At 46.6% G+C, this 18,720-nt stretch overlaps 1 protein-coding gene and 1 long non-coding RNA gene across 2 annotated transcripts in view; one reads left to right on the top strand and one right to left on the bottom strand.

The window, feature by feature from the left end:
• LOC135054557 (uncharacterized) overlaps positions 1-1,307 on the top strand; it is a 73,097-nt gene extending 71,790 nt beyond the window's left edge. The window contains exons 2-3 of the long non-coding RNA XR_010243531.1: positions 305-441; positions 961-1,307. This is a non-coding gene — a long non-coding RNA (uncharacterized LOC135054557). The remainder of the gene's footprint in view (positions 1-304; positions 442-960) is intronic.
• LOC135057085 (uncharacterized) overlaps positions 1-18,720 on the bottom strand; it is a 653,135-nt gene that overhangs the window by 595,868 nt on the left and 38,547 nt on the right.

Here is an 18,720-nt window from a genome sequence, read left to right as displayed (position 1 = left end):
ACTCCTGCGGAGCCCGCTATTCCCCATGGTCCTTACGGAGTTCCCAGCATCCACTACGGACTACGAGAAATAGAATTATCGGTAAGTAAATTCTTATTTTTTTAAATGATAGTTCAGCTTAACACTGGTATTTATTAAACATTATGCATTATTTATTGATATTTATTGACGGATTTGTGTGCACAAAGTTTTTTGCAGCTGAACATGTTCACATGATTTGTTTGAGAAGGGGCACTCAGGTGCCCGCACAAGGTGTCATAACGATATGAACATTTTTGTATTTACACACTGTTTTCTGTTACAGTGTGTTCCCATAGCAATCGGGGCCGGACAATGTGACGTCACTTCCGGCGCGACGGGAGACCCGCGACCGGAAGTGCCACTACGGGATGGCGGCCGGGAGCATGGGACACACACGGAGGTTGCACAGGAGGGTCACAGGTTAGTTTTTGTTATAAATGTCACTGTTATTCACTATTTGGTTGTCTGTGGAAGAGGATTATACCCCGAAACGTTACCAATAAAACGGCCCGGTGGGGTCCTTTTTTTCACTTAATCCGTTTCATACAAGTCTCTGAGTGCCGCCCATAAGAAAGGATATATATATATATATGAAGGAATATTCTAGAACGAATGATGTCAGGGTTACACATAACATAAGAGTATAAATTCAGGGACACACCCAGATTTGCTGTTGCTGTACTGTACCTGTTAGTTCTGTATATAACACTAAGAGATATACTTTCTCTTAGCACAAGGGCGAGTCTTTAAATAAATAACTAAGTCTTTATTAAGCTGAATCTGATGCAATCTTTTACCTCATGCAACATGAACAAATGATACCAAACTTTTTATTTTTCAAGATTATTTTATTTTTCAAGAATATTCAGTGGGGGTTACTAAAGCCCATAAAGAATTCTCTCCCATTTGTTTCCGTCATATCAAATCAATTCTTTAAAGGTGACATTTTGCGTTGCTGTATCCAGCATATCTGTGTATATATGATGGCTCGTCTTATAAAGATTTCCCCAGAGCAGTAGATGCGGAAGGTTTCCTGAAGGAAGAAGTGGCAGTTGGAGGTCAAGATACCACCTCTACATCCAATGAAGGTCCTGCTTCTTCATAACTTCTGGATATTTCCATGGCTATTTATGTGACTTTGTCAGCTTATGTTTAAATCACATTCTTCATTGCGATATTGTATTAATTATCAATGACTTGCTTGACTGCTTTTTATTGATCGTGTTTTTTTATTTTATTTTTTATAATTATACATTTTATTGAATAAAATTGAAGTTGACAGCAAATACAGAGTCTTTGCAAAAGTAAAGTCACAACAAAAACAATCAAAATCTGCAGTGACAAAGTTATAAAGAACAACAACATTTCGTTTTTTTTAAGTGCAGGTATAGTAGCTGAGAGAATATATATGAGATGCGTACATAAGACCTACGTAAGAATGCAGCGGGATTTCCAGAGGACCAGCCAGTGGTACCCTAGGAAAAGCTATAGTGAACTACAAACATTATGAGGGAGGAGAGTGAGTGAGAACCGGATGTAGATTTGAACAGTGGAATCAATACTGAGGGGTAGAAAAGCATCAGAAGAGTGGTGAAGAAAAAAGGAAAAGAGTAGAAGTGTGTGTGGGGGGGGGGGCAGAAGGAAAAGGTAGAATGAGAAAGTGAGGGAGTGAGCCGGAGAAAGGGCAAGGAAAAAAAATAGGAAAATTGCTTCAATGAAGTCCTGGAAGCCGAGTTGTACTTTGCATACCAGGGAATCCAAGTGTTATGAAATTTGTCCACTGTGTTGTTCACTAGAGAAGACAGATATTCCATCTTTGCCACGAAGCAGATGCGGTTCACAAGTTCAGTGCTGGTAGATGGGTGTATTTGTTTCCACGATTTGGAATTTAGCTGCACAGGCTATATGTAAAGTAATTTTATTCTCTTATTTATTTAACTGGCAAGCAGGGGCACACAGAAGAAGCAACGCCGGGGTCAGATACAACTGAGCGTATGAGAATTTGGACCAGGGACCAAAAGGGGATAATCTTAGGACAGCTCCACTAAATATGACAAAAAGAGCCTATTTGGCCGCACTGGCGCCAACAGAGATTCGAAGTGGCTTGGTAAATCTGATGCAATCATTCTGGGACTAGATACCAGCGTGTGGAGACTTTATAGGAATTTCTGCAGCAGGGTACACTGTGTTCCACAGGGAAACATTGGGGTGTAGAGTGGATCTTGATCCAGAGGCCCCAACAGGCTAAAGCTTTAGGCTGTCCCAGGATGCATCCTCCTACTATAACCCCGCCTCCAGGCACTGTGAGCTCAGTTTCGATGCTGGTGCCTGCAGCAACAGGTCACTTAACGGGGGCTGAGGAAAAAGGTGAAGACTTCAAGGGCAGCAGCAGTGTTACATGTCAGTGGACATTCACGGCTGCAGCTCTGGCTCTCCCCAGCGGCGCTGTACAGTCCCAAGCCCTGGTTGCCGGGTAACTACAGCAGGAGGCTCCGGTTTTCTTCTTGTCAGGCACACACGACGGGGGCTCTTCGGGATTGCGTGGCCACGCTTCGGGAGGTGGTAAGCTGGTCCCACTTGCGGGACCCACTCTTTATCGCGATCCAGCGCGGTCAGTGGGAGGCGGGCCACGCACGCTGGCGGTGGACACTGCGGCAGTACAGGCGATCCCACTAGATCACCAGGGCATGGGACAGGTCAGGTTTTCTCTATAAACCATTTTATTAGAGCCCGCAGTACCCGGTGGTTTTGCCGGCAGGGGGATAGAGCTTGGACGGTCATTCAAACTATGTTGCGGGCCCGGAAACCGACTTCGGCTCGGATTTACTATAGGGTCTGGCATTCTTACTTTGTTTGGTGCGCATCTAACGATTATGACGCTTCCAAGTTTAGTATAGCCAAGTTGTTGGCTTTTCTTCTGCAGGGCCTGGACTTAGGCCTGCGTCTGGCCTCCCTCAAGGTTCAAATATTTGCCTTGTCGGTGTGGTTTCAGAGAAAAATTGTGACCTTACATAATGTGCATACCTTTACTCAGGGCGTGTTGCATATCCAACCTCCTTATGTCCCGCCTGTGGCTCCTTGGGACTTGTTTGTGATTTTGGAGGCGTTACAAGAGTCTCCGTTTGAACCTCTAAGTTCAGCTGACCTTAAGTGGCTTTCCCTTGAGGTGGTGTTTCTGCTGGCTATTGCTTCAGCTAGAAGAGTGTCGGTTTTGGGTGCCTTGTCCTGTAGTTCCCCATATCTGATATTTCACCGTGACCGGGCGGTTCTTAGGACTCGTCCCGGCTATCTACCTAAGGTGGTTTCTTCGTTCCACCTTAATCAGGAGATTGTAGTTCCGGCACTTGTTTCTCCTGATGTCTCCCAAAGAGCGGTCTTTGGATGTGGTACGGGCTCTCCGTATCTATGTGAAGAGAACTGCTCCTATTAGGAAATCTGATTCTCTTTTTGTTGTGTTTGGGTTTCACAAACGTGGCTGGACTGCTCACAAGCAAACTCTGGCCAGATGGATTAGAATGGTGACTGCACATGCTTATGTGAAGGCTGGTCTCCCTGCTCCTGATCACATTAAGGCCCATTCTACTCGGTCTGTTGGACCTTCTTGGGCGGCCCTACGTGGTGCGACCCTTGAACAATTGCGCAAGGCAGCTACGTGGTCCTCTGTGAACACGTTCATAAGGTTCTATGCCTTCGATACTGCCGCTTCCCAGGATGCTTCCTTTGGATGCCGGGTTCTTGTGCCCGCTACAGTGCATCCCCTCCAATAAGGAACTGCTTTAGGACATCCCCATTGTCCATTCCTTGTGGAGCCCAGTATACCCCGCAGCAGAAAATGAGTTTTATGGTAAGAACTTACCTTTGTTAAATCTCTTTCTGCGAGGTACACTGGGCTCCACAAGGCGCCCACCCTGACGCACTTTGCTTCTTTGGGTTGGTATGGCATTAGCCGCTGACACATCTCCTGTCGTGAGAATGCGGTGTTGTGGCTAACCATTGTCGTCTCTTTTCCTGCTACTGCATTGGACTGGTAAACTAAAAATTGAGATCCTGTGCAGGGAGGCGGGGTGATATAGGAGGCGGCGCTATGCATTCTGGGAACAGTCAAAGCTTTGAGCCAGTTGGTGCCTCGGATCAAGATCCTACTCTACACCCCATTGTACATTCCTTGTGGAGCCCAGTGTACCTCGCAGAAAGAGTTTTAACAAAGGAAAGTTCTTACCATAAAACTCGTTTTTCCTGCCCTAGAGCTGCCTCACACTCTCCCTCATGCTGGACGCCATCTTCTAAGCATAGCTGTGGCTGGTCTCCGGGACTGCAGGGCTTGGTCTCCTTGTAAAGCCGCCTGTATACAGCGCTGTGACTTTACAAACACTGGAGTATTCTACATGTCTTTACAGAGATAGTGTTAGTTAAGAAAAAGTGTACCTAATACATGATGTATTGTACGAGTATTCTGATATATACCTCCGGTCTAGGACCGCGCTGTTATTTCCAACATATACTAGTCCAGTACAGTTTTATTGTCATACTAATAACTGTCTGCATTGCCAATGTTACTGTGTGTACCTGTATCTGCTGTGTGGTTTCACTTTTCAGTGTTTCCCAGATATCACTATAACTATATTCTGTACCCTAAAGGACTAGGTGCGTCAGGGTCATTATATAGTGCGTCACAGTATTTACCAATTACGTGTAATCTACTGTGTACTCAGTCACATACCAGAATTAATCGCTGGTGTTGTGTACTGTGTATACAGTCACATACTATCTGATTTATTTGCAGGTATTATACTCTATTTGGCTTAATCGTACTAAATCGCTCTGTGTTACATTTGTACAATGTCTAACAAGAAGGGCAGTAAATCTGTGAATGCTCCTGCATCATGCAGAGCATGTGCCAAGGATTTACCAGATAGAAGCTGTGTATGATGGTCTGTGTACTATGTGTCTTACACTTAGTCAGTCCGTAGATCCTGTATCCATTCTGGAGCCACCCTGGGCCGTGTTCTCAAACCTACTGGGTACTCTGGTAGAACGCCTAACGCCCCCTATGGGACCACCTGTGCTATTACAGCCACAAATAGTCCCTATGGTTAATCCGCCTTGGGCGGAAAACTTGTCTAACCAGTTGCAGCAGTCAAATCATTCCTTGGTCAGACAAAAATCTACTCCAGGTCACTCCCGTGTCTCTGGGTCATCTAAGTGGGCTGCTTCCTCCTCACAATCCACAAACCTCTCAGATGTTTCATCTGAAAAGGAGGGGGGAGCATACTCTCGTCAGACACTAATCAAGTGTTTCTGACGAGGATTCTCCATTGCAAATTGATGTCCCTGCTCTAGTGGTTGCTATTAAGCAGATCCTACAAATCACTGATGATGAGGAATCCACTACTGTAGCTAAGAAAACTGATATGTTTAAACGGCAGAAGGTGGTTAAAAATCTATTACTCCATTCTGACCATTTGGTGGACATGAGGTAGGAACCCTGGTCTAATCCAGGGAAGAAATTCCCTGTCAAAACGGGCCTTGGCTCGCTATCCTCTCCTTGCAGAGTTATGTAGCAAGTGGGAAAATTCACTGTCGGTAGATTCTCATGTCACCTGCCTAGTGTTGTCATCTACGCTGCCGGTCGCCACTGTCACTTCACTGAAGAATCGACAGATAAGCGTGTGGAGGGATGCCTGAAATGCATCTACTCCCTTATAGGTGCTGTACATAGACCCACTATTGCAGCCTCTTGGGCTGCTAAAGGTATTGAAGATTGGGCTCAGGCATTAGAGGAAGAGCTGCCCGAGGATATATCTGACAATACCAGACAATACCTGTCTCACATTACCACCATCACCTATTACATTCAGGAGGCGTCCTCTGAGACAGGTGTGTTGGTGGCCATGGCGTCGACTACGTCTGTCCTGGCTCACCGCATTCTGTGGTTGAGGTAATGGAAGGTGGACCTAGACTCCAAAAAGACCTTGGAGGTATTTCCCTTAAGAGGGACATTTTGTGTGAGGAAGACCTTAATAAAATTGTGTCTGAACTGGTGGCTGCCAAGACTGCCTTTCTCCCAAATACTAATCCTTCTGCACAGAAGGCTAAAGGTACCACTTTTTGTTCCTTTCGGCTTCAAGAGAAAGCAAAAGGTCAGGCATACCCGAGACAATCTCGTACTCCCAAAACCCTTAAGCCCAAGGCAAAGCAGTCCTGGGCGGCCTGTCAGCCTGCTCATAAACAAGACAAGACTGCTGCATGACTGGGCGGGCCTCCCCCTAGGGGAACCCAGGGTGGGAGGCCAACTTTTGCTTTTCACCCAGGTCTGGTTAAAGACCACTTCAGAAGCATGAGTGTGAGAAGTTGTCTCTCATGGGTACGCAGTTTCTTTCAAGAGACGTCCCCTTCGTCAGTTTTGCACCACGGAAACCCAATGGGTCTTTCCGGCATATTCTCAACCTCAAATCACTAAACAAGTTTGTGAGAGTGTACAAGTTCTGCGCTCAATTGTACTGGCTATGGAACCTAAAGACTATAAAGTATTCCTGGATATTCAGGATGCGTACCTGCATATACCTATTGCTAAGTCACATCAGCCCTACCTGCGGTTTGTTATTGGCAACCTACACTATCAGTTCCAGGCTCTACCATTTGGACTGGCTATGGCTCCTCAGATTTCACCAAGGTCATGGTCGTAATGACGGCCCATCTCCGTCGACAGGGAGTCAGGATCCTGCCGTATCTGGACGACTTGCTGATTCTGGCAAACTCCCACGATGTCCTCCTCAGTCATCTGCAACTGACGGTAAGCTTCCTACAAGCCCACAGGTGGCATATCAATTGGAAGAAATTCTCACTGGTCCCAGCTCAGAGCATGGTGTACCTGGGGGCACTCCTGGACACACACAGTCTAAGTCTGTTTCTGTCTCCGGAGAAAGTCCTGAAGCTTCATGACAGGATACAATGCTTCTTTTGTCACCCCTGTGTCAATACACTCGATGATGCAAATACCTGGCCTAATGGTATCAGCATTAGACATGGTAGAGTACGCTCAATTTCAATCCTGCCCTATGCAGAGGTTAATCCTTTCCAAGTGGGATGGCCTACCTCATCGGATCAGATCTCACATAATCACTTTGACTCCGGAGGTTCGTCTGTCACTGACCTGGTGGCTACAGGACCAGCAATTGAGCAGGGCCTGTCCCTTTTGGATCCCTGACTGGGTCCTGCTGACAACGGATGACAGTCTGCGGGGATGGGGTGCTGTGTTGGTCCAGCGACCCTGGAAAGAGTGTTGCTCCAAGGAGGAATCACTCCTCTCGATAAACATTCTGGAGTTGAGGGCAGTGTTCAATGCATTAACTCTCTACCTGCCTCTAGTACAGAACAGGCATGTTCAAGTACGGTGAGACAACGCCACCACAGTGGCATACATAGACCATCAAGGCAGCACTCAAAGCCCAATGGCAATGATGGAAGTGTCAAGAATGCTTCATTGGGCGGAAAGCCATCTGCCAGCAATATCAGCAGTGTTCAATCTGGGCATCCTAAACTGGGAAGCGGACTTCCAGATGTAGAACTGATGGCGTCTTGACACTATCACAAGGTTCTGGATCAAGGACCAGGGATTCTCAAGCAGTGTTCATGGACTCACTAGCCATTCCACTGAACTTTCAGCTGCTTTATGTGTTCCCTCCAGTGTCACTCCTGCCCAGGGTCCTGCGGAAGTTCAAGCAAGAAGGAGGAATATGACTTCTAGTCACTCCAGCGTGGCCCAGAAGGCATTGGTTCTCAGACCAGCAGGGTCTATCGACAGAGCGTCCTCTTCTACTTCCTCTACGCACAGACCTTCTCATACAGTGCCTTTGTCTCTATCCAGACCTGGCAAGACCGGCTTTGACAGTGTGGCTCTTGAAACATAACTCCTGAGGGCCAAAGGATTTTCCGAGGTGTTTATACAAACTATGTTGAAAGCCCGTAAACCAGCATCTGCCCAGATCTATTACATGGTCTGGAATTCTTACTTCACCTGGTGAGCTGATAAGAATTATGATGCATACAGAGTCAGAACTTACAGAATTCTGGCTTTTCTGCAACAAGGCCTGGAATTAGGCCTTTGTCTGGCCTTCCTCAAGGTTCACATATCTGCCTTGTCGGCATGGTTTCAGAGAAAATTGCATCTATACCGGACGTTCATGCATTCACTCAGTGTGTGTTATGGATTCAGCCTCCCTATGTTCCTCCTGTGGCTCCATGGGATCTATATGTTGTCCTGAATGCCCTGCAAGAGTCTCCATTTGAACCTCTTGAGATGGTGGACATTAAATGGCTCATGGCCAAGGTCCTGTTTCTACTGGCTATTGCCTCTCCTAGAAGGGTGTCGGACTTGGGCGCATTGTCCTGTCCTCCACCCTTTCTGATATTTCATTGTGACCGGGCAGTTCTTAGAACTCGTCCAGGTTATTTACCTAAGGTGGTGTCATCTTTTCACCTGAACAAACAGATTGTGTTCCCGGCCTTAATCTCTAATGACTTGTTACCCAAAGAGCAGTCTTTGGATGTGGTAGGGGCTCTCTCTCTCTCTATATATATATATATATATGTGGAGAGGACTGCCTCTATCAGGTCAGATACACTTTTTGTTCAGTTTGGTTTCCACAAACGTGGCTGGCCTGCGAATAAGCAAACCTTGGCCAGATGGATTAGAATGGTGATTGCACAAGCTTATGCGCAGGCTGGTCTCCCAGCTCCTGTTGCTATTAAAGCCCATTCTACTCGGCCTGTTGGACCTCCTTGGGCGGTCTACCGTGTTGCGTCTGCAGAACAATTGTGCAAGGCGGCTACGTGGTCATCAGTGAACACGTTCATTAGGTTCTATGCCTTTGATACTTCCGCCTCCCAGGATGCTTCCTTTGAATGCCGGGTTCTCATACCTGCTAGGGCGCATCCCCTCCCTTGAGGAACTGCTTTAGGACATCCCGGATATTTTCCTGTGGAACACAATGTGCCCTTCTGCAGAAAAGGAGAAATATGGTACTTACCATGGTTAACTCTCTTTCTGCGAGGTACGTTGGATTCCACAGGGCACCCGCCCTTACGCACCTAGCCTATGTGGGTTTGTATGGCATTAGCCAATGGTCCCTTCTCCTGTCATGAGAATGTGGTTCTATGTGACTAACATCTGTCTTCTCTCTTGCCTGTTCCTGCATTGGACTGGTTAACAAAATTAAGCTCACAGTGCCTGGAGGCCCCAATGCATCCTGGGACAGCCTAAAGCTTTAGCCTATTGGTGCCTCTGGATCAAGATCCACTCTACACCCCGATGTTTCCCTGTGGAGCCCAATGTACCTTGCAGAGAGTTAAACATGGTAAGACTTCCATAACTTTCCATTTTTCCTCCTTTTAAGAGAAATTTCACATACCTAAACAAGTCTTTTATAAGTACCTCCAATTGTGACACTGGCTCTAAGGTTGCCATCACAAATATCACTGCCACATTGGTCTCCCTAAAATATTGATATCTCTTCTAACGTCCCGAACCAATAGAGGTGGGATTATGGTATCTCGAAGTGTTTCCCTCACAGACCAAATGGGAAAAAGACATTCCTAATGTGTTTACACATGCTATTTGGAAAGACGTATTTCATTCCTGTTTTAAAATCTCCAAATGTGTGAATCATTCCGAAATGTAGTACAGGTTGAGTATCCAATATCCAAATATTCCGAAATACGGAATATTCCGAAATACAGACTTTTTTTTAGTGAGAGTGAGATAGTGAAACCTTTGTTTTTTGTTGGCTCAATGTACACAAACTTTGTTTAATAGACAAAGTTATTAAAAATATTGTATTAAATGACCTTTAGGCTGTGTATACAAGGTGTATATGAAACATAAATAATTTGTGTGAATGTAGACACACTTTGTTTAATGCACAAAGTTAAAAAAAATATTGGCTAGAATGACCTTCAGGCTGTGTGTATAAGGTGTATATGAAACATAAATGCATTCTGTGCTTAGATTTAGGTCCCATCACCATGATATCTCATTATGGTATGCAATTATTCCAAAATACGGAAAAATCCGATATCCAAAATACCTCTGGCCCCAAGCATTTTGGATAAGGGAGACTCAACCTGTACAAGTTGGTTTATAGGGTGTATTTGACACCAGATCGACTACATAGGATTTGGCCTGATGTCTCTTCTAGCTGTTGGAGGAATTGTGGGATGGTAGGCGATATCCTACATATCTACTGGTTGTGTCCGGTGATACAGCCACATTGGCGAGATGTATTTCTTTTTATTTCCAAAGTATTAGGAGTGGTTATTTTAGCTGATCCCATCTTAGCGCGTTTCCATTACTAGGTGAGATGTCTCGTGGGGATAAATACCTTCTGGGCCATATTCTGCTGGACTCTAAGGCCGCTATCGCCCAAATGTGGAAGTCTGCCCTAATTCTTACTATATTGATCATTGAAAATAAGGTCCATCAACATTTTGTTTTTGAAACGGCGGAATGTAAATATTCTTCGCTGGCTTCCGCTATTCACATGCAATGGTAGAAATGGACCCTATATAAAGAGAGATCAGGCCAATCCTATAGTTATAGTGCTTTTGTGGACTTGTGTGCTAAGGCCTCCAAGGTCAGACTCGACCTTGAATCCTTAAATGTTGTAGACTTAATGTTATTTTAACTTACTATGGGTCTAATTCAGTCCTGATCGTAGCCGCGCGGCTACGATTAGTTACTCAGGCATGCGGGGGGACGCCCAGCACAGGGCTAGTCCTCCCCCTGCACAAGTACAAAAGCAATGCACAGCGGCAATGCATTTGTACTTGAGTAGCTCCGTACCCGAGCAGCTCCTGCGCGCTGGCAGGGAGATACCTATCGCTGTCCGGGTCACATTGGCTGCGTGTGACGTCACGTAGCCGCCGTGGCCCGCCTCCCACAGGGTTCGGTCACGCCTGCATTGCGCCCCCTCCCGCCGGGCTGAGATGGCCATCAGCTGTCTGGCATGCACCGGCGCATGCGCAGTTCAGACCTGATCAGCTGCTCTGTGAAAATGCACAGCAGCTGATCAGGTCTGAATTAGGCCCCATGTCCTAACTCTGTTAATGTATTTTTCCTTACCCGATATGTCCCCATCCCCCATGTCCCTATTGGTTTCCTTTTTTTTTCTGCACCCCCCCCCCCCCCTTCTTGTTATGTCATTTGGTGTTTGTGTAAAACCTCAATTAAAATGTAGTATAAAAAAAAAAAAAAAGGAAAGTTTTCCGTCCAGCCATCTAGAGCACCCGTATGTAAAGCCAATGCCTTGGTGTTTTACTTATTCATCAGAAATCCTGAAATACTCTGTAAAAGCTGCAGGAAGCCCGGGAATGCTTCTTGGGGTTTAATAAAATATAACAATAGATCGTCTGCATATGGTGAGACTTTCAGAGTATTTGGGACCACCGATATTCCTCGCCAAGGAGTATGTAGATAAAAGTGCCTAATTAGGGGATCTAGTGCCAGGTTGAAGAGTAGAGGGGATAGTGGACAGTCCTGCCTGGTGCCACGATAGGGTGTGAGGTTAGTGGTGTTCAAACCATTGATGGTAAGAAACGCTTTAGGGGTTTGTACAACTTGCGGAACAAATTAATGAAGCCCGTGCCAAAATTTGGTGTGTGAAAATGGGTCCAGGACACTCTGTCAAACACTTCATCTGCGTCTCAGCTGACTAAGAGTGATGTGCCTGAGGGTTCATTCATAGATTGAGTCAGCACTGCCACTACCTGTCATATATTATGCTCCGACGAACGGCCTTTCACAAAGCAGGTTTGAGAGAGATGGAGCTATTTTGGCAAGATGACCTGTAAACGCTGTGCCGCTATAGTTGTTAGTAATTTAAGATTCATTAATGAAATGGGTCGATATGATTGGACCTGTGTGGGATCTTCCCTGGTTTTGGCAGTATAATGATCCCGGCCTGGTGAAAGTCGGGCGGGGTTTTTCACCGGACAATATGGAAATAATTTTAGTGGATGTGGTAATAGATGAGGTGACAGCCATTTATAGTATTCAGCACCTAGTCCATCAGGACCTGGGACTTTACTGTTAGTTAATCAACTAATAGTAGAACAAATTTCCTGTTCTGAAAAGGGGGCTACTAAGGCGTCATGTTCGTCCTCTGTTAATGTCAGGGCTCCGACCTTCCTAATAAATTCCATACCTAGAGACGGGTTATCAGGGGGAGCAGTATATAAAGGTGTATAATAATATAAAAACAAATGATCAATGTCAGGAGCAGAGGTCAGTTGTCCTGTGTCTCAGGTGATTTTCAGGATGTTTACCGGGGGTTGTGGACTGTGAACCACGGAGGCTAATAACTTGCCAGCTTTATTGCCCCATGTAAAGTATCAGGGTTTTTGGTAGTCCAGGGAGTATTGGGCTTTCTCTGTGCATAAAGTATCATACAGTGATTTAGTGTCTGTGTACACCTGATGGGTCTCCGGGGTGTTGCTATTCATCAGGTCGGAGTAAAAATTGGAGACAGCTAAACTAAAGGGCCCTAATCACTGGCCGACCCGCCGCCGAGCTGCCCGACGGCGGATACGGACGATGAGCGACCCGGCGGCGGGGGGGGGGCAGTGACGGGGGGAGTGAAGTTTCTTCACTCCCCCCGTCACGCGGCTGCATTGAAGTGCAGGCAAATATGGACGAGATCGTCCATATTGGCCTGCATGCACAGCCGACGGGAGACAAGCGATGAACGAGCGCGGGGACACGCATCGTTCATCGATTAAGTCTCCACACTGAAAGATATGAACAAGTTCTCGTTCATTTATGAACGAGATCGTTCATATCTTTCAAAATATCGGCCAGTGTGTAGGGCCTATAAGTTCCTGCAGCCTCTTATTTAGTGTTATAGCGGTGACATATGCCATAACGTGACCCGGAGTACCGGCTCGGATGCAGCTCAAAACAAATATATGTCCTCTGTATGTTGGATATTGTCGTCTGTATAAATTAAAAAGCGATGCTCCAAAGTCTGGTGAGTCTACTAAATAAGACGGAATCCTCCAATTAAAGGAGAGCAATCTAGGGGAAGAGAACGTCCGTGTGAACCTTGTTGGCGCATGGTTCGGGATAAAAATATTTTCTATCTATGAACAATGTACTCTGGACATATTTGTGTATCTTATTATATAATTTTTGATGAAACTAAATAGAACATCGATGCACTTTCCATATTATTTGTACGATTGCATATCTTGTTACACCAGGAGTATTCTCCATAACATTGGCCTTAGAGAGGCTACCGGCAGGATGTCAGGGAGGATCAAGTTCCATTTTATGTGGTATTCCATATATTTGATTTGGGCACCACTATCTCCAGTAAGACACACAACTTATGTGTTATTTCTGTAGCATCCATTAGGGATACTGGGGTCTTAATACGATGGGGTATAGATGGGGTCCAAAGGAGCCGGTGCACTTTAAATTTCTTCAACTAGTTGTGCTGGCTTCTCCCCTATGCCCCCTCCCAGAGCCAGTTTAGAAAAATGTGCCCTCAGGGGAGGATACACTCTCTGGAGCTCCAGAGGATTTTTCTTCAGTTTAAAATAAACTTTATTATTTTCGGCATGCTGTTTGGGCAACAGCATACCTGCACCGTGGGAGTTAGTGGGGGGACAGTCACTGGCCTCTGTAAAGTGTCAGAGCCACATCCCCGCTGCAGGACCACCATCCTGAGAGGTTGTGGTACCGTGTGCATGGTGCCGTAGAAAACGCAATCACAGCACGCCACACACCCCTAAGATTGCCTGAAGGTGAAAAAAGAGTGGCGAGTACAAACCTCGGGCCCCGCTAGAGGGGTCTCCCAGTTCTAGGTGGAGCAATCGCAAGGGTGGCATCCAGACCACCCCTGCGTAAACTGGGGTCTGGAGATTTGCCAGTATAAATAAATGCATTGCACCGGTGCCATTACAGGGGGTGGAGCTAACTCAGAGCAGGACCAGCGTCTTCTTGGCATCTTCCTCTGCTTACAGCTGCAGCAGCAATGCACACAGCTCCTCCAGAATACCCAGGATACTGGTACAGGGGTGTAAATAAGGGGGAGAGCCGCTATTGTATATAATATAGTGTCCTGAAAAGGACAATCTCCGGTGTTACACCAAGATAAATGCAGCCTGCAGTCTTACTGGTCTGCTAGGCTTGGGTGTGCTGGTCTTTCTCTCTGGGTCTCCTCCTCACATACCAGTCTGAGCAGGCTTGCTATATATACTTGTCTGTGTGTTTGTGTGTGAGTGTTTTGTCTCCTGTAAACATGGTAAAAACACCAATTATGTAAAGTATGTAATACCAGATTCTCTCCCTTCGTGGCTGGTTCCCTCTCATGTGAACAATGCAACCAGTCCTCCCAAGTTAGTGAGGAAGCTGGGGGGAGGGAAGGGGGGGCGGGCGGGAGGTTCAGGAGCCATCCTGGTTAGGTATGAAAAATCCATGATGGCAGATATGTCTTCTCAGCTCACTGTAAATAGTCAAAAGACACAGCAGTTGTAGCAGGCTGTAGCAGACCTGGCTGCAAAGGCTTCTGACAGACATACCCCTCTCCCTAAGCTCAGGGACACAAACTGACATTTTCTGAAGCTGAAGCGAAGTCCCTGACTTATTTTCTGAAGCTGAAGAGGGACTGGAGGAGGGGCGGAGCTGGACCCTATTACAGAGGATTCATCTCCAGCATAAGGGATTGAACCCCTCATACTTGCTATCAGGGATGTATTCAAAATACCAATGGAAGACGATGCAGCACATCAGTCATTCTATTCCTCCTCCCAGAAAAAGGTTAGCGTCACTTTCCCTGAATCTAAGGAATTAGATGACATGTTCAAGTTAGCCTGAATATGGTTACACTGATAAAATACATTCAGGTTACTGCACGTGTCTTGTGTAATTCTATCAAGGAGATAGCCACTAATATTAATGCTAGGACTACTGCCATGGCAATGTCTGTGCGCAGAGCTTTGTCGCTGCATTAGTGGATAGCTGATGCAGATTCCAAGCGCAGTGTGGAGTCTCTTCCTTTCTCAGGAGTGGCTATTAGGGGTTGAGTTGGATACATGGATTTGGAAAGCTACTGCGGGGAAATCCACATTTCTCCCCTCTGGGGTCCCACCGGCCAGGAGCTCCTACCTGGGGCCATCTACACAGTCCTTTCAGAACAATGGATTTAGGTCAAGAGCCAGAGGCACCTCAAACGCTGCAAGAGGCACCAGGGACAAGACAAGAAAACTAGCCGCCGCTGGTTCTCAGGAACAAAGCTCCAGCTCTGCTTCCACCAAGACCTCAGCATGACGGTGTTCCCCCACCCCGAGGGAATCTCGAAGTGGGAGCTTGGTTGTGTCACTTCAGCTGTATCTGGGAAAGCTCCTGCCAGGATGCCTGGGTAAAGGAGCTAATTTCTCAGGGGTACAAGCTGGAGGTCGACAGTGCTCCTCCCCACCAATTTTTCAAATCAAGCTTACCAATTTTGGAGGATACGTGAGTTACATTAAAAAAGGCCATCCTGAAATTGGTCCAGTCCCAAGTCATTGTTCCAGTGCCAGGGAAAGGGTTACTACTCCAACCTGTGTGTAGTACCAAAAATGGATGGTTCGGTAAGGCCCATTTTGAATCTAAAATCCTTGAACCCTTACCTAAAGGTTTTCAAGTTCAGGATGGAATCCTTGCGAGCAGTGATTGAGGTTCAGGAAGAACAGGATAAAAAGACAGCTTATCTCCATATCCCGAAATGGCCGCCTCGCCAGGCTTACCTACGGTTTTCCCTGTTGAACGATCACTACCAGTTCCAGGCACTGCCCTTCGGCCTGTCCACAGCTCAGAGGGTCTTCACGAAGGTGATGGCGGAAATGATGTTCCAACTCCAAGTCCAGGGGGTTAATATCGTCTCTTACCTAGACAAGCTCTTGATAAAGACTGCACTATTCAGCTTCTGTCACATCATGGGTGGATCCTCAATTTACAGAAGTCGCACCTGGAGCCTACTCAGTGGCTCCTGTTCCTGGGAATGTTTCTGGATACAGTGACCCAGAAAGTATTCCTCCCAGAGGACAAAGAAAGGACGCTCCAAGAGATGGTCTGAGCGGTTCTACGGCCGAATCGGATCTCCCTCCATCTTTGCATAAGATTGGGAAAGATGGTAGCCTTATACAAGGCAATCCAGTACGGAAGGTTCCATGTCAGAACTTTTCAATTAGATCTCATAAGCAAGTGGTCCGGATCACATCTTCAGCTTTATCGGATAATACGTCTATCATCTCAGGCCAGGATTTCCCTCCTATGGTGTCTACAGTCCTCAAACCTGCTGGAAGGTCGAAGTTTCGTAATTCAGGATTGGATACTCCTTACAATGGACACAAGTCTGAGAGGATGGGGAGCTGTCACCCGAGGGGCTCAGTTCCAAGGCAGGTGGTCAGCCCACAAAGCCCTACTTCCGCCCAACATTCTGGATCTTTGGCCGATCTACAACGCTCTGCTTCAGGCCTCTCTTCTACTCCCAGATCAGGCCATTCAAGTTCAGTTGGACAACGCCACGGCCATGGCATACATCAATCGACAAGGGGGAACAAAGAGCAGAGCCTGCATGCGAGATGTGTCAAGGATACTCCTCTGGGCAGAATGAAATGCAAGAGCAATGTCGGCCATCTTTATTCCAGGAGTGAACAACTGGGAAGTAGACCTCCTCAGTCGTCACGACTTACACCCGGAGGAGTGGAGCCTCCTCCCACAGGTATTTCAGCAGATCACTGATCTGTGGGGCTGCCCGCAGATCAACTTGATGGCATCTTGGCTCAACAAGAAACTCCACCAGTATTGTTCGAGGACCAGGGACCCTCAAGCGGTAGCAGTGGATGCACTGACAACCCTGTGGCGTTACAGGTTGGTCTACTTGTTTCCTCCGATTCCGTTGCTTACGAAGGTGCTAAAGAGAATCAGGCATCAAGGAGTCGTCAATTCTGATTGCCCCAGACTGGCCTCGGAGGGCATGGTACGCGGATCTTCTGGACATGTTCGTCGAAGACCCTTGGCCTTTGCCTATGAGAAGAGATCTTCTGCAACAAGGACCTTTCATCTACCCGGACTTACGGCGGCTTCGTTTGACGGCATGGCGGTTGAGCGGAACATCCTAGCTCGCAAAGGCCTTTCCAAGGTTATTGCAACCATGGTTCAGGCCAGATAACCCGTGACGTCAAAGCACTATCATCATATCTGGAGGAGATATGTCTTTTGGTGTGAGGAGCGCAAGTATCCTCTGGCGGATTTTCACTTGGGACGTTTCTTACGTTTCCTCCTGGCTGGAGCGGATATGGGCTTACATCTGGGTTCTGCTAAGGTCCAGATTTCAGCCCTCTCAATTTTCTTTCAGAAGAAGTTGGCAGTGTTGCCAGAAGTTCAGACCTTTTTGCAAGGGATTCTTCGCATACAGCCTCCCTTTGTGCCACCAACGGCACCCTTGGATCTGAATGTGGTATTGGAATTTCTACAGTCCTCGTGGTTTGAACCGTTGAGGATGGTAGAAGATAAATACGTCACGTGGAAGACAGTGATGTTACTGGCCCTGGCTTCTGCTAGGCATGTCTCAGAATTGGGGGCCTTATTGTGTAAAAAAAACCATATTTGGTCTTTTATGAAGACAGAGCAGAGCTCAGGACTAGGCAGCCGTTCCTGCTGAAGGTTGTCTCTGCTTTCCACTTGAACCAACCTATTGTGGTTCCATCAGGCTCTGGCACTTCTGCCCCTCCACAGGCACTGGATGCTGTGCGAGCCTTGAAGACCTACGTCAAGAGGACAGCTTGGTTCAGAAAGACGGATTCCCTGTTTGTGCTTTAAGATGTGCAGAAAAAGGGTTACCCTACTTCTAAGCAGTCCACTGCTCGATGGATTAGGCTGACTACCCAACAGGCCTATGTGTCGGCAGCCTTAGCTGTTCCAGTCTCTGAAGGCCCACTCTACAAGATCGGTGGGGTCTACCTGGGCAGCTGCCCATGGAGTCTCGGCCTTACAACTATGCTGTGCTGCTACCTGGTTGGCGAAGAACACCTTTGTGAAGTTCAACAGGTTTGATACCCTTGACAAAGAGGATACCCAATTTGGGCAGGCAGTGCTGCAGATGTCTCTGCACATTCCTGCCCGTTCTGGAAGCTTTGGGACGTCCCCATCGTACTAAGACCCCAGTATACCTTATGGATGCTAGAGAAAATAGGATTTATTTAAACCCTTTTCTCGTAGTCCATAAGGGATACTGGGCGCCCACCTCAGTGCGCTGACTTGTCTGCAGGGTTCTCTTTTATAAAAGTTTACCTGTTCAGCTGTTGCTGGTCAGTTACATTGTTGTGTGCTGGTGTAAATCTCACCACTCATTGTTCTGTTCCTTCTCTCAAGTATGTCCATTCTCCTTCGGGCACAGTTTTACCTAGACTGGCCTTAGGAGGGGGCATAGAGGGGAGGAGCCAGCACATCCAGTTGAAGAAATTTAAAATGCACCGGCTCCTTTGGACCCCATCTATACCCCATCGTACTAAGACTCCAGTATAATCCTATTTTTAATCTCTGCTATATTGAGACTTTTTATGCAAATTACATTTTCTAATATTGAAAGTTACACTTTGAATATTAAATGTTTTATACAAAGTCTCAAAATCTCATCCTTTTTCTATATCTACATAGAG

Source organism: Pseudophryne corroboree, chromosome 3 (genome assembly GCF_028390025.1).
Source record: "Pseudophryne corroboree isolate aPseCor3 chromosome 3, aPseCor3.hap2, whole genome shotgun sequence".
NCBI classification, from domain to species: domain Eukaryota; kingdom Metazoa; phylum Chordata; class Amphibia; order Anura; family Myobatrachidae; genus Pseudophryne; species Pseudophryne corroboree.
The sequence above is the reverse complement of the archived record's forward strand: the minus strand, read 5'-3'. Positions and strand labels throughout refer to the sequence as shown.